The sequence below is a fragment of the Anticarsia gemmatalis genome, chromosome 24 (genome assembly GCF_050436995.1).
Source record: "Anticarsia gemmatalis isolate Benzon Research Colony breed Stoneville strain chromosome 24, ilAntGemm2 primary, whole genome shotgun sequence".
Taxonomy (NCBI): domain Eukaryota; kingdom Metazoa; phylum Arthropoda; class Insecta; order Lepidoptera; family Erebidae; genus Anticarsia; species Anticarsia gemmatalis.
The window spans coordinates 4,889,222-4,901,595 of NC_134768.1; positions in this window are offsets into that span (position 1 = coordinate 4,889,222).

Genomic DNA, 12,374 nt, shown 5'->3' on the forward strand with positions numbered 1-12,374 from the left:
TTAGGTTGCTACGCCATCCTTGATTAACTGTAGGGCTTAGCAACCGGTAATATTTAATGAGCCATTCATTTTATATCTCTCACATAAACCATTACATCAAAATCCGTACACGGAATATGTCAAAACCCATACAAATAAGCCTTACACACCCCTGGAATCAAACACAAAACCCTAGCATACTCATTTAGCTACCATAACAATGAAAGTCTAGCATTCAATTCATATACCTATAAATAGTCATAATGTATTTCAACTATAAAGTTGTACAAAATATTGTCACGCGTTGATGAAATGATTTATTAATTTAATACCATGAATGTCAACGTATCTCACTTTATCATAACTAAATGGTATTCGTTTAATGGCGCTGATGACTTTTATTACAGTGTAAATCATCAGTTAGTAGAGTGTAAAATGATGTGTGTTTTGTATGAAAACATGTAAAGAGACGATTTTTATGGTATAAGTGTTTAATAATATTGTTCTCCTCGCCGGTATCGGCTTCGACGGTCACTTTTATTGAAACCAGCAATATGAACAGGACTCTGTTTATAAGACGCAAGAATTTGCACAATGCACAAGTACGCCTTCTATGCTCTCGATCTCATCGAACAATTCACTAAGAATCTTGTTACAAGAAAACAGAAGAATACATTTTTGGCTTACCCGGGGCTTAACGACATTCGCATATACTTGTTTATTAAAAAAGTTAATATTTTTTAAATCCAGTTAGCTCTTAATTAATTAATTACGAATTAATCCAATAAGTTAGCTGAATTAGTGAATAGAAAACATAAATATTTATCACATTTTCTTCTGTAGTAGCAGTTTTAGTTTTCTTATTTTTTCGCCGATCAAGTAAGACAGTTGATTGTATTTCTTAAATATTCAGTAATACGTAGCGAATCCTGTAGCTTACACATCAAAATGCCATATTTTAAACAAGGCTAAGTAGAGTATTTTAAAATACTACGAGTCGCTCGTCGTTAAAGCGATAGATATCGTCTGGAGCTTGATCTAGATGATTTGAGTTGTAAAAATATACGATCGTCTTTTATAGTTCCGCCGTTATAAATTCTGCTCCATATTTGCAGACTCCTTCAGAATTTTTATTGCCTTTAGATTAAAGAAACGCTGAACAATTTATAAAGAATTCGTAGTTCCGTTAGTAATCTTCAAACACCAGTTTGAAAAAGACATAAGTACTCCAGTATTGGCGCTATCATAAGCCCTTCTTCTGAAGGTATGATCTTATCAACTAGTAGTAAGAACTATTGGTGATTTGGTATTTCCACGGATTTTAGTAAATACCAATGAGATAAGGGATTTGCTGATAGTGTTTTGTGTATCGATTTCCGTAGCAATTGTTTTTGTACTGTGATAGCCGTTGGCCTTTCCGGAAGATTGTTTGTTTAGAGCTAAAATAATGGCTGGATGTTTATATCCGGGATCTGAATAAGAACTATAAGGATGAACAATTCATTCTATATATCAATACAATCTGGTGGAGTTTCGTTTAATTTTACAATACTGATTGTCTCTGTTGATTTTTGGGAGTACCTGGGATTTTCAAAAGCGGCCCGGAGTTTTGCTCCGTACACGATATGTGAGATAAAACTCGTCACCTAATACAAGGGATCATCATACAAGTTAATACTACGTGCCTGGGACACCTTAAATGTAGGTGCCTTGGACTTAAAAGCATTGACATTATAAAAGTACAAAAATATTCCTGTGACATATTTTTTTATTGGTAGAAATATGATTAATTTTGATAGAATGCTCTATGAATAAATATTAACTTTTGAATTGTACTACATAAATAGTTTAACTGGAAATAAAATTAGCTCGGTCGTTCAACTTTATTGAAATCTGGGAAACTCGTTTCCAGGATATCGTGCGAAATTGAATATAATTAAAATATTATTTCATGCATTTATATTTTCTGTAGCAAGTTATAAATTAATTATATGAAAGTACGCAGTTTATTGACCTGTAACATAAAAGTAAATTTTATTTCATTTTTGTAATTACGTACTATCATAGTTAAGTGTTTTCTAACTTATGTGACGTTAGACCCGATTGGACGACGACATTCGTAAGGTCGCCGGTAGACACAGGTTGAGGAAAGCAGTAGACAGCAACGTGGCACGCTCTAGTGGGGGCCTATGTTCACCAGTGGACAGTTATAGGCTAACGATGATAATTTATTTGTTGATATCATAGCAAAATCAACTGCTTCCGTATACAACTGACTCCAGGACTACTCAAACATTCAAAAAATATTATTCTATCTTCTACTGGCACTACCGTAATCGTTAACTCATTGTACTCAGTGGCTTGCTTGAATTTCAAAGTATTTTTTTCTTCAATTTTGCCAAAGCGATATTGTCCATCAGGCACTGCCTTAAATATGTCTAAACCAAAGCAGAATCCATCGATCTAATTCATACATACAGTCACAACTGTCTTAACAACTGGTTTAAACTTAAATAGCCGTCCGCACAGATTTGGTTGCGGATACAGTGATGGATCGGTGCACCGTGGGGGGAGGGATGACGTCACGTAGGAGATTAAACTTCCGATGGAGAAAAGTCAGGTGCAAGCCGCAAATGGAGCGTGGACACCTCGTTATATAGTTTGAAAAGTCTTACGGCCAGTTTCTTCATCAAAAGTAACAGATAAAGAATAGGGCTTAAGTAAAAATCATATTCAAATTAGTTCGGCAAATAATGTTATTTTTACTTTGGCTGTTACTTTTGATGAAGAAACTGGCCGTTAGAAGTTCTTATCACTAAAAATATTTACACATTCATTCGACGAGTAAGATGTATTTTAAAGGTTTAGAGCTTACACGATACCTCAAAGCATCGGTTATTTAACAACTTAATCCTGCTGATTTTCATTCAACAATTGTTTAAACTATTATTCACTAGCTACCTCCTGTAGCAACAAAAAAGCTAGGTTTTAGAAGCTACATACAAAATCGAATACTAGTAGTAAGTTATGTTGGTAGTATTTCTACATTTTAAGGTTAGGGGACTAAGGTAATCGGTTTTAAGTTTGTAAGTAAAATAAGGCAATGACCAGCGATAAGAAGATGTAATACCATTAAAAAACTACGCAACGTTCTTTATTTTATTTTTGGGAATAATAAACTAAAGTCATTATGTATTCTTTTGTTACTTTAATATACTATTTTTTAAGTAATTTTAAAAAACAAAATTAATTAACACATCGTAAAACATAAAAAACAATCGTTTTAAAACAAAACAACATGTAATTATATTTACATTAGGATTTATTACATTATAAAAATATGTTTACTTCACCCATACATTAATTACTGAAATGAATAAATCATAACTTTGCGGGCATTGTTTTTTAATGTTATTCGTGTCGCGTCTTAAGTTTACATTAAAAAATATTGTTTGAATGAATAAGCAGTGCAATATAATCCAGTTTTACTAGAATTTAAAAACTTTTAATATATATATATATAATTTTTAGGCTTTATTTCAACACCAGAGATTTTTTAAATTGATTACAAGATTCGTCGAAGGTTTTGGTGGTGCCTTCTAGAAGGCAATAAACAACATCAGCTTCTTATTCACAAACAACAGAAAAAAATATCATAAAATACGCATCAACAAAAACAAATTAAAACAATAAACAAACAAAACTATCAATCGGCTTCACAATAAAGTAAAGCGACCGGCTTCCATCTCTATTTACGTAACGATCCATTTATATTTCAAGTTCAAGATCCCGCCATTTTCACTACACCAATTGGCGAGCCGAAATCGAATCGCGACCAGACTGATATACGATTATTTCTTCCGACATTGCTTACCCACCGTCCGACCCGTAAAAATTTATACGCAGTAAAGAATGAGATAGTGAAAGAGCACTACTATTTTACAAAAAACTCACGCGATTCCCAACCGTAACGACCACCATTCATAATTTTTAAACGACATTCAAGATGAATTCTCCCTGCTTTATTTTAAAGTGAGAAAAATGTGAGTTGGTGGTTAATGGTTGCGGTGTCTACGGGGAACGTAAACTGAATTTATAGAGCCTTCGGAACATTTAAAAGAGACTGATAGGCGAGAGCTCCTGTGTCGAAACTGTAACTTTGTGGAGAGGCACTTATTCATAAGAAACGACTTTAGGGTGGTTTATAATATTCTGTTTTGTGATTAACTTTCGTGGGAGTGAGTACAATCGCTGCAGTATGCTTGTATACAAAATTTTATGGGTGTTTTCGTCAGCAATAAAATTCACCGGATATACCGTGAGTTCACTTACCTCACCGAACAAAATTAAACATTTCTGTATTTTCGTTTTTGGTGTATTTTATCGTCATCATTGCGTATGGGATTACTCCTTCATGGATCACACATTTATATCTAAGTTCCTCAATCAGACAGCTGCTTATGTCGTCTACAGCTGATTTGTCCCACCGGGGAAATACCGCAGCGGGCAACCGACCAAAACCTTAACTTCGTAGTTTCTTGACATTTTACATTAGGTACCTCTAGCGCTATTTGCCGGCAAAATTTCCGTTATGACACATTTCATCAAAAGTTCTATGAAAAGTAAAAAAGCTAGGTGACCTTTTGGTAGTTTTCTAGTCTCTCATTGTTCCCACCTTACAGTGTTATGAATCATCCTTTTTTATACCTTCTACTATAGATTTATGCGCTGTAAAATTTGGTTCTCTATGCGTTCGTTGGCGTTTCGATAAGATTTTTTTACGGTCTAGTAGTGGGTGTTTTTTCACAGTTATTTACGATATCCGGGGCGTGATTTAGACTTTTCCGTCGCGACGGAACAATTTATGTCAAAATATATTGCGTTTTATGGAAATCTGGTTTCCGAAAGCTTGAATGATAGGCTTATGTTTTTGACTTTAGATGGTAGATTACATTTAGCCAAGCTTTCGATACTATCGAGTCATTGTCGTATCGAGCGTTTGACTTTTAAAATTACTCGAAACAATATCTGTTTTATACCCCATGGGAAGAAGGCATGATTTAATATATGTAGATTGTAGGGATGTAATTTGTGTTTGAAAATAAAATAGTTGAATAGAACGTATCATCACACAAAAGTGTCTTGTGTTTTTGTATGAAAAAACAAAGGTATTGATAACAAATAAACACCTTTAACACAAAATTCCAATTACCTATTTACTTGCAGCCCTGATTGAATTCTCATACAATCTGGAGTAGTCACCGCTAATCTATTAGTGGTACAAATGACCAATCGCGCAGCATCCGGGCCAAACCGCAAGCAATAGCTAGTACACGCATGCGGATATAGTACGTAATTACCGAGATTATCAACCGTAACTCATTAACACGTAAATATTCGAACAAAACACGAAAACCCACAAACACAGGTTATTAAACACGAGAACACATAAAATGTCGATGACAAAAACTTAGTATAGTTATGATTAAATGTACGCACAACTTTTTAGAGATGAAACACCATAATCATATTATTCTGTTTTTACACTTCCACGTAGTTTCCGGATATGATTATTGATTACTGTAGTTTGAGACTGAGATCACTTTCAGAAAATTCTCTATTATTGTTCCTTTTAACCGACTTCAAAGAAAGAAGAAGGTTTTCAACTCAATGCCAATTTTTGTCTGTTTCTGAATAATTCTGTAACACGTAGACCAATTATATTATTAAGACAAAAAAAAATTACGTGTCGATGATTCGTTTTTATTGTAAGATCATTTTGTTAAAGACATTATTTAACGAATAAAAATAAAAAGTAAAAGAATACAACAAGATGTTTGTTATCAATCGCTATCTTTATCACTAGCGATGTTATCTTTGCGCAGCGTCTGGTTGCCTGCTACAGCAGTATTAGCCAGATTTCTACACAGATTTATATTTTAAGATAAGAAAGCAAATACGTCATATCCTACATGATTTATAAATTCGTGGAAATGTTATATATTATTACTCATAACTCCTTCAATTTCATATTGGATCATAACTTTCAATATACTAACAAGTAGTTTCTGCACACAATTTCGTGTACGCGATATGTTTGATCAGAAAAACGTACCTATATTCATAATAACATAAATTATAAATACTCACATTTGATTTATTGAGTAATAGATGAACAAGCATACAAAAAGGGTTTTATTATAACTACTTTTAAGACTTAAACATAAAATCGCACATTTTTCCATAGGAACATGCAGAGATCAAAGAACGATTCTTAAGAAAATCTCTGGCTTCATTTACATCTATACATCTTGTAACACAGGACCGCCGGTTACGAATACTATGCACCTTTTTACAAGAAATCATCTACATAATATTGTGTATATCTTTTAGGAAGACCCTCATGGCGTTTATGTTAAGGATAGTATAACACGTACTGTTTATCATATTTATTTCTATAACGTCAAATTATCCCAACAATTGACTAATGTTATAGGAATTATCCAAGCCTAAGTAGAACCATGACCTCTGGGGAAGTCCGGCTTTAAAACAAACTTGTTAATGAGGATATAAACGCATTAAAACGTTTATTACGTAGTTTAACACCGTGGTGTGAAAATTCACAAGTTAATAAAATAGTGGACAATGATCGCTTAGAAATGTTGTAAAACTAACTTATGGCTTTATATATATAGGATGGGTTTATCTGGGTTGAAATAATTGATCCTTAATACAATAGTTAAATTAGCTTATTGTAGTTTTCTTTTTTCTTCATAGTTTTGACTGTAGCCAATTTGGTGGTGACATAAAACAAAATCATATTCCTTATTGATACACACAAATTGTTTTAAGACTATATTTCTATTATTAAGGTATAATTATGTAACTATTAAAATTAGTATCTTAAATGTTAACGGATCATTTTGTCTTAAGAGATTTTAGTTATGTGATTTAAGATTAAAACACTTACATCGGCTTACATCAGACTTACGATTCTACATATCTTAAACAAATCACTCACATATTGCAACCTCACACTCATACAGAAAAATTACGGATTACTATGTTAAAAGATCGATCTAAAAGTGTGTAACAGTGATTCATTCACAGTAAAACACATTCATATATATGCGGAACTCGTATTTACGTCTGTCACCGCATCAATCTCCTTCAGTCAGTTCGGTGAGCAATCCAAGATCAACAGATACTTAGTGGGTAAAGACATGGTGGCAGTGCTAGCGGGAATGCATAAGCGACAGTATGAGCGAGTTATATAAGGCTTTATAAGCTTAGGATCGATTGTATGAACAATTGTAATGTAACTAAGTAAAAAGAAAATAAAACGAAAATGTTAAGCCTATTTGCAAAAATATTTATTACATGCTATTTCTGCTCGTGCTTCTTTATTCAAAAAATAAATAAAAGTAGATAAAGCCGCAGAACACTATTTGTTATAAATTTTAAACTGTCATTTGTAAACATAAATTTATTTCAGGAAAATAATCAGCTTCCCACACAGACTAAACACTGAGAGAATTTTGTAAAGAATTACAAAACATTGAGTTTGACTTTACAAATACGCAGTTTTACTCTTGCACTCTAACTTAAAATATGCATTTCACACGAGGGTTTATTTTTTTGGTAATATTCAAAATTTTTATCGCGTCTCTCAAACTCTAGCAATAAGGCTTTGCCTTACATAGCGAATCAGTCAATGCAAAATTAACTTTGGCGCGTGTAGTGTGTATTCTAATGTATAATTTCAAAGCTATACGTTCCTGTTTACATCACTATTAATCTAGATTATTTATACTAAGCATTCACTATTCCATTCATTTTAAAACAGTTGTAAAGGAGAAGCTGCTGTATCTGAATGAACATTGTATCTTAACATTTTCTTTGGCTTAAATAAAATAAGAAAGAAATGTAAAAATATTATGGCTTATAATGATTATCGCCACACACAACTAAAGTCTGTCCTTTTGTAAGTAAAACATCATTTTATGTCGTTAAAATAGCCATTAAATATTAAAAACAATTTTGGGACGTGAATATGTGGACAATTCCCAATTTGATTTTCTTAAAAATGACTCTACAGTGAAAACGGGTCCTAAACGTCTTAAAGTATGTGACTTACATCCGTATTGATCGTGACTTGAACCTCAAGTTATTCCGCTGGCCAAAACATCGGCTGAAACCTTTAACAACAAAGTTAATTACCAATGGCCTAGTTATTGTCTAACAAAGATCTAACTAATTAATCATTATATACCATAATGACCACTTCGAATTATAGTTTCTTTTACTTCTAGTTCAATTCTAAAACCGTCATAACTTTGTAACATTCACCGAAGTAATAAATGCAACAAAACTTCTAACAACCCATAAATATTTTATAACCATGATTCTAGTTGAAACTTAGTTTGTTTAAAATGAAACTGACGTGGCTTGAATAATTCAAGCGCTACTTAAACTGGACGAATTGAATAATATCGGAGGCTCGGCTGTGATTAATTAATTTTCTTATTACATTCAAATATTCTGAGTTGGAATAGTTTTGCTTAATCAAGCGTAATTAAGGCTTTTGGATTTAATTAAGACAAGGTTTTTTGAATAAACACAATGACAAAGAAGCTTTGTTACAATTTATTAAAATACTTCTGTAGTTTCTGACTCATACTAAAACTGGGATATTGTATGAATGATCTTTATCATTACAAAAAGACGTAAGTATATGAAATGGTTATGACAAAAGGTTAAGTATTTTTTTCAGACAGCGCTGAAAAAATGTTTTATTTGTATCCAGACACTGGCACTAGAACTACCTATATTGAAAGTATTTCATGATTTCACACAAGATGATGTATGGTTAAAAACAAGAAAACAGACGGATATTAAATAATAACCGTCATATCAGCACTGCATCGTCGTATACACAGTAACCAAGTATTAGCAAAATAAACTAAGTCATCATATTTTTTATACTATATTCTACTTAAGCCCATCAGGAAGCTACATTAAGTTGGCAGGCGGTCCTCGAGTACTCGTCTTTCAACGACCATTCATTCAACAAGCACTGCCACTTTACCTAGCCGAGTTTATTTTTATACCTTTCTACTCCACTCCACTTTAATTAAACTCAAAAACCTTAATAAACGGTTTTATAAATTAATACGACACCGTTAGTGCTGTTGCACACTGTCGACATGCAATAGAACCTTATAAGGTTTGAAAGTAACAAAAAGTTCTTTCTTCAATTGATCTGGAATTTCATGGTCACTGAAAGCTTTTTTACAGTAAGTTGCAGGGTAACTTACACAATAGAACTCTTAAAGATGGAGGTCCATTAACAGCGACTTTCGGCACCTTTAAAAATAAGGTTCTGTGACCGTAGTTGCTGAAAGAAGGCAACATGGTTTCAGCTGCTAAACTATTCCTTTTTTCATATAGCTATATATATGTAATATTGGGGATGAAAAAGGAATACTTCCACTATAAGCACTGTCAAGAATGTCTCAAGAGCATAATTTATTTTTAAATATTTTAGCATAAGTTAGCTCCTGTTTGTCGTGCGATTGGTTAATACTTATAAGATTAGAAACGTCGCCATCGACTAGTCGTTCGTTGTCTAGTCGCATTTGTGTAATAAATCTAATGGCTCTCAATATTGAGCATCGAATGATACAAAAATATAATTCAACTTTATTTTCTTTTAAGTGCCATCAATCGAGTTGCTGTTCAGAATAATATAAAATTACGTGTGGCTTAAAATGTTTAACTCTTTAGAAATATATTAGGATTTTTTCGTTGCATTTGTGCTCTTCAGTTAAAATGATTTTTATGGTAGGTAATTTGAATGAGTTGGTTTTAATCAAAGGTACACGACTTATTAATGAGAAAGAAAATATTTTTATGCATCTGGTGAATATATTCAGAGTGAATATTAAAATTTAAGAGCAATTTTATGACAGGGCACGTCCAAACGTGCGCTTGAAACGATATAAAACAAACTGTAAGTTAAAAATATGTACATTTTTTATACGGTTTCTGAAACATGAATTTGACCTGTATTAAGATTTGAAATTTTATTTGAAATTTTTAATTTGGGTCTTAAACGCGGTATTTTTTTATAATTTCTGCCGATCTATTTTTACAGCCCATATGCACCCAATGTTGAGTGCAGCACTCAGTAGCGCGATTAAAAATAATAGCAAGTAAGTAATCATCTAATTGGAACCATCGAGTATCTAAAGTCGTAGTAGTTACTACTACGTAACGATTCTCTACTATAAATTTCTCGATGACAACCCGGTTGTCGGTAGTCGATAGGACTACCGGCAACCGGGTTGTCGTCGAGAAATTTTGTATGAAAATCTGATCAACGCCTCTGATGGACGTCGTAGGAAATATTTTGGCAGTACATTCTAAATGACAAACATTCGATACTCGACAGTGCTGACTGAACAGAATCGCGCTACTGATTTTCATATAAAATTTCTTAATAGCTAGCCGGTTGTCGACTGTGGTAGAGAATTGAGCTACAGTACGCCTTTCACACGATCCTGGGCTTTTCTGAGCTCTAAACATTTAACTATGTCATCCAACCATCTATTTTTCGACCTTTCTTCCTTCCTTGTGACCTTGGCCCATTCCATTTTAATAATTTACCATGCTTTATTTATTTCCTGCCGTTTTGTCTTGGTCGCGTGTAGACTTACGCCACGTGTACAAGATAGTATGGTTTAAAAAAAAAGAAATTTGGTCATCGACTATTTTGTTGATTCTAATTCAAAAGCAATAAAGTCAGTCGCCATAATGTTTGTCTGACGTAAAATTCATACAAAACAATGTTAATGACTTAGTATAAACAATGCGTATGCATTTTTTATACAATAACAAAACATCACGTGACTACTCGTGTTACAAAAAACGTGTAAAAATTTTATACAAATGCAATAACAAAATACAGTATCTATTAAAATGATGATTAATGTTATAGTAATTGATACTTAAGCGTTTGTATCGGATTTTTTGATAAACAAATGATTTATGTTTCCGATTTTGCATTGGAATTCGCAAATTGGAAATCAGTGACAGACTTTTGTTCTATTTAGTGCACGGATTCTTGTAATAATAAATCAAATACAATTGCAGTATCTATAGAAAAGATCAAATTTTGGCAAAGATGTTTCGTATTTTATTTTCATACCCTTTTACCATTTCGTATAATAAACTTAGTAAAATATAACGACAACTTAGTAAAGAGCCTTAGCAGGCGCGATTAGTCTAGATTATAATATTTTTCGCGTATGTTCAAAAGAAAAAAACCGTGGTAATAAGGTAATCTGCATACATCGGACTGATGTTCTGAATCCTAAATGTTGTAGTGCCCCCGCCACCAACTCTGCGTGTAATATGGACCCCCATTAAGTTTAAGGAGTATAATCTGCTAGTAAAATATGGATTTTTAAATAGGTGACTCACTGACCGTACTACGTAATATCCTTCTGGCCGATAATGATTATAATTTCCACAATCGACCATTTACTGCTTAAAATCATGTTCCTATGAATACCTCTCCCTTATAATTGGGGTGCCATTACGTATTTGTGAGCGAACGTTTATCCGGCAACGTCTAACACAAACGGACGGACGGTCGGGCCTCAAAATGATTCCATTACCAAAATCAACATTCATTTATTTTCTTGGACCCTCCAGGCACTTTAAATCGTTAAAAATGTTAGTGGGTTTGCTGTCAGGGTTAGAACGGTAAGTACTGGTGAAATACTGCCTACTAAGAATATTGTAAAAAAAATATTTTATTTGATGTACTGCGCGATTTTCTATAATCGGTACTGTGGAGTGTCGAAAGTTTGACATTTCAAAAAGTACGACCAAAATAGTTCCTACGACGCCCGTTAGAGGCGCTGATCAGATTTTCATACAAAATTTCTCGAAAGCTAGCCATTTTCCGAAAGTGTTAGACTACGCGCTGCTGATGTGTTAATGCATAGTATATCTAATTATTAAAATATTCATGTGTATACTTTTACTATACACTTTTTACTAGACTCTCTCTCACGTGACATCATTTTCGAGCTGAGAGCTTTTCCCTCAAAGAAAACTAAGACTTCATTTTTTCTGTACATACTACACAAAACATATACTCGTCTCGTCTCGCCATAAACTCGAGCCCCGAATTGCTATGTTTATGAATGCTCCACACACGCGTCAAGTAAAAAACAGCTTTCTACCCACTCATTTCATTAGAAGCCTTCAGGCTTCACAATACAGGCCTCATAATTCCATTATCATCAGTTGCAAGTCCTGAAGAATAATACTCGTATTTGTGTGGAAATAAAGTGACATCTACCGCGCAAAATGCCAATTCACGA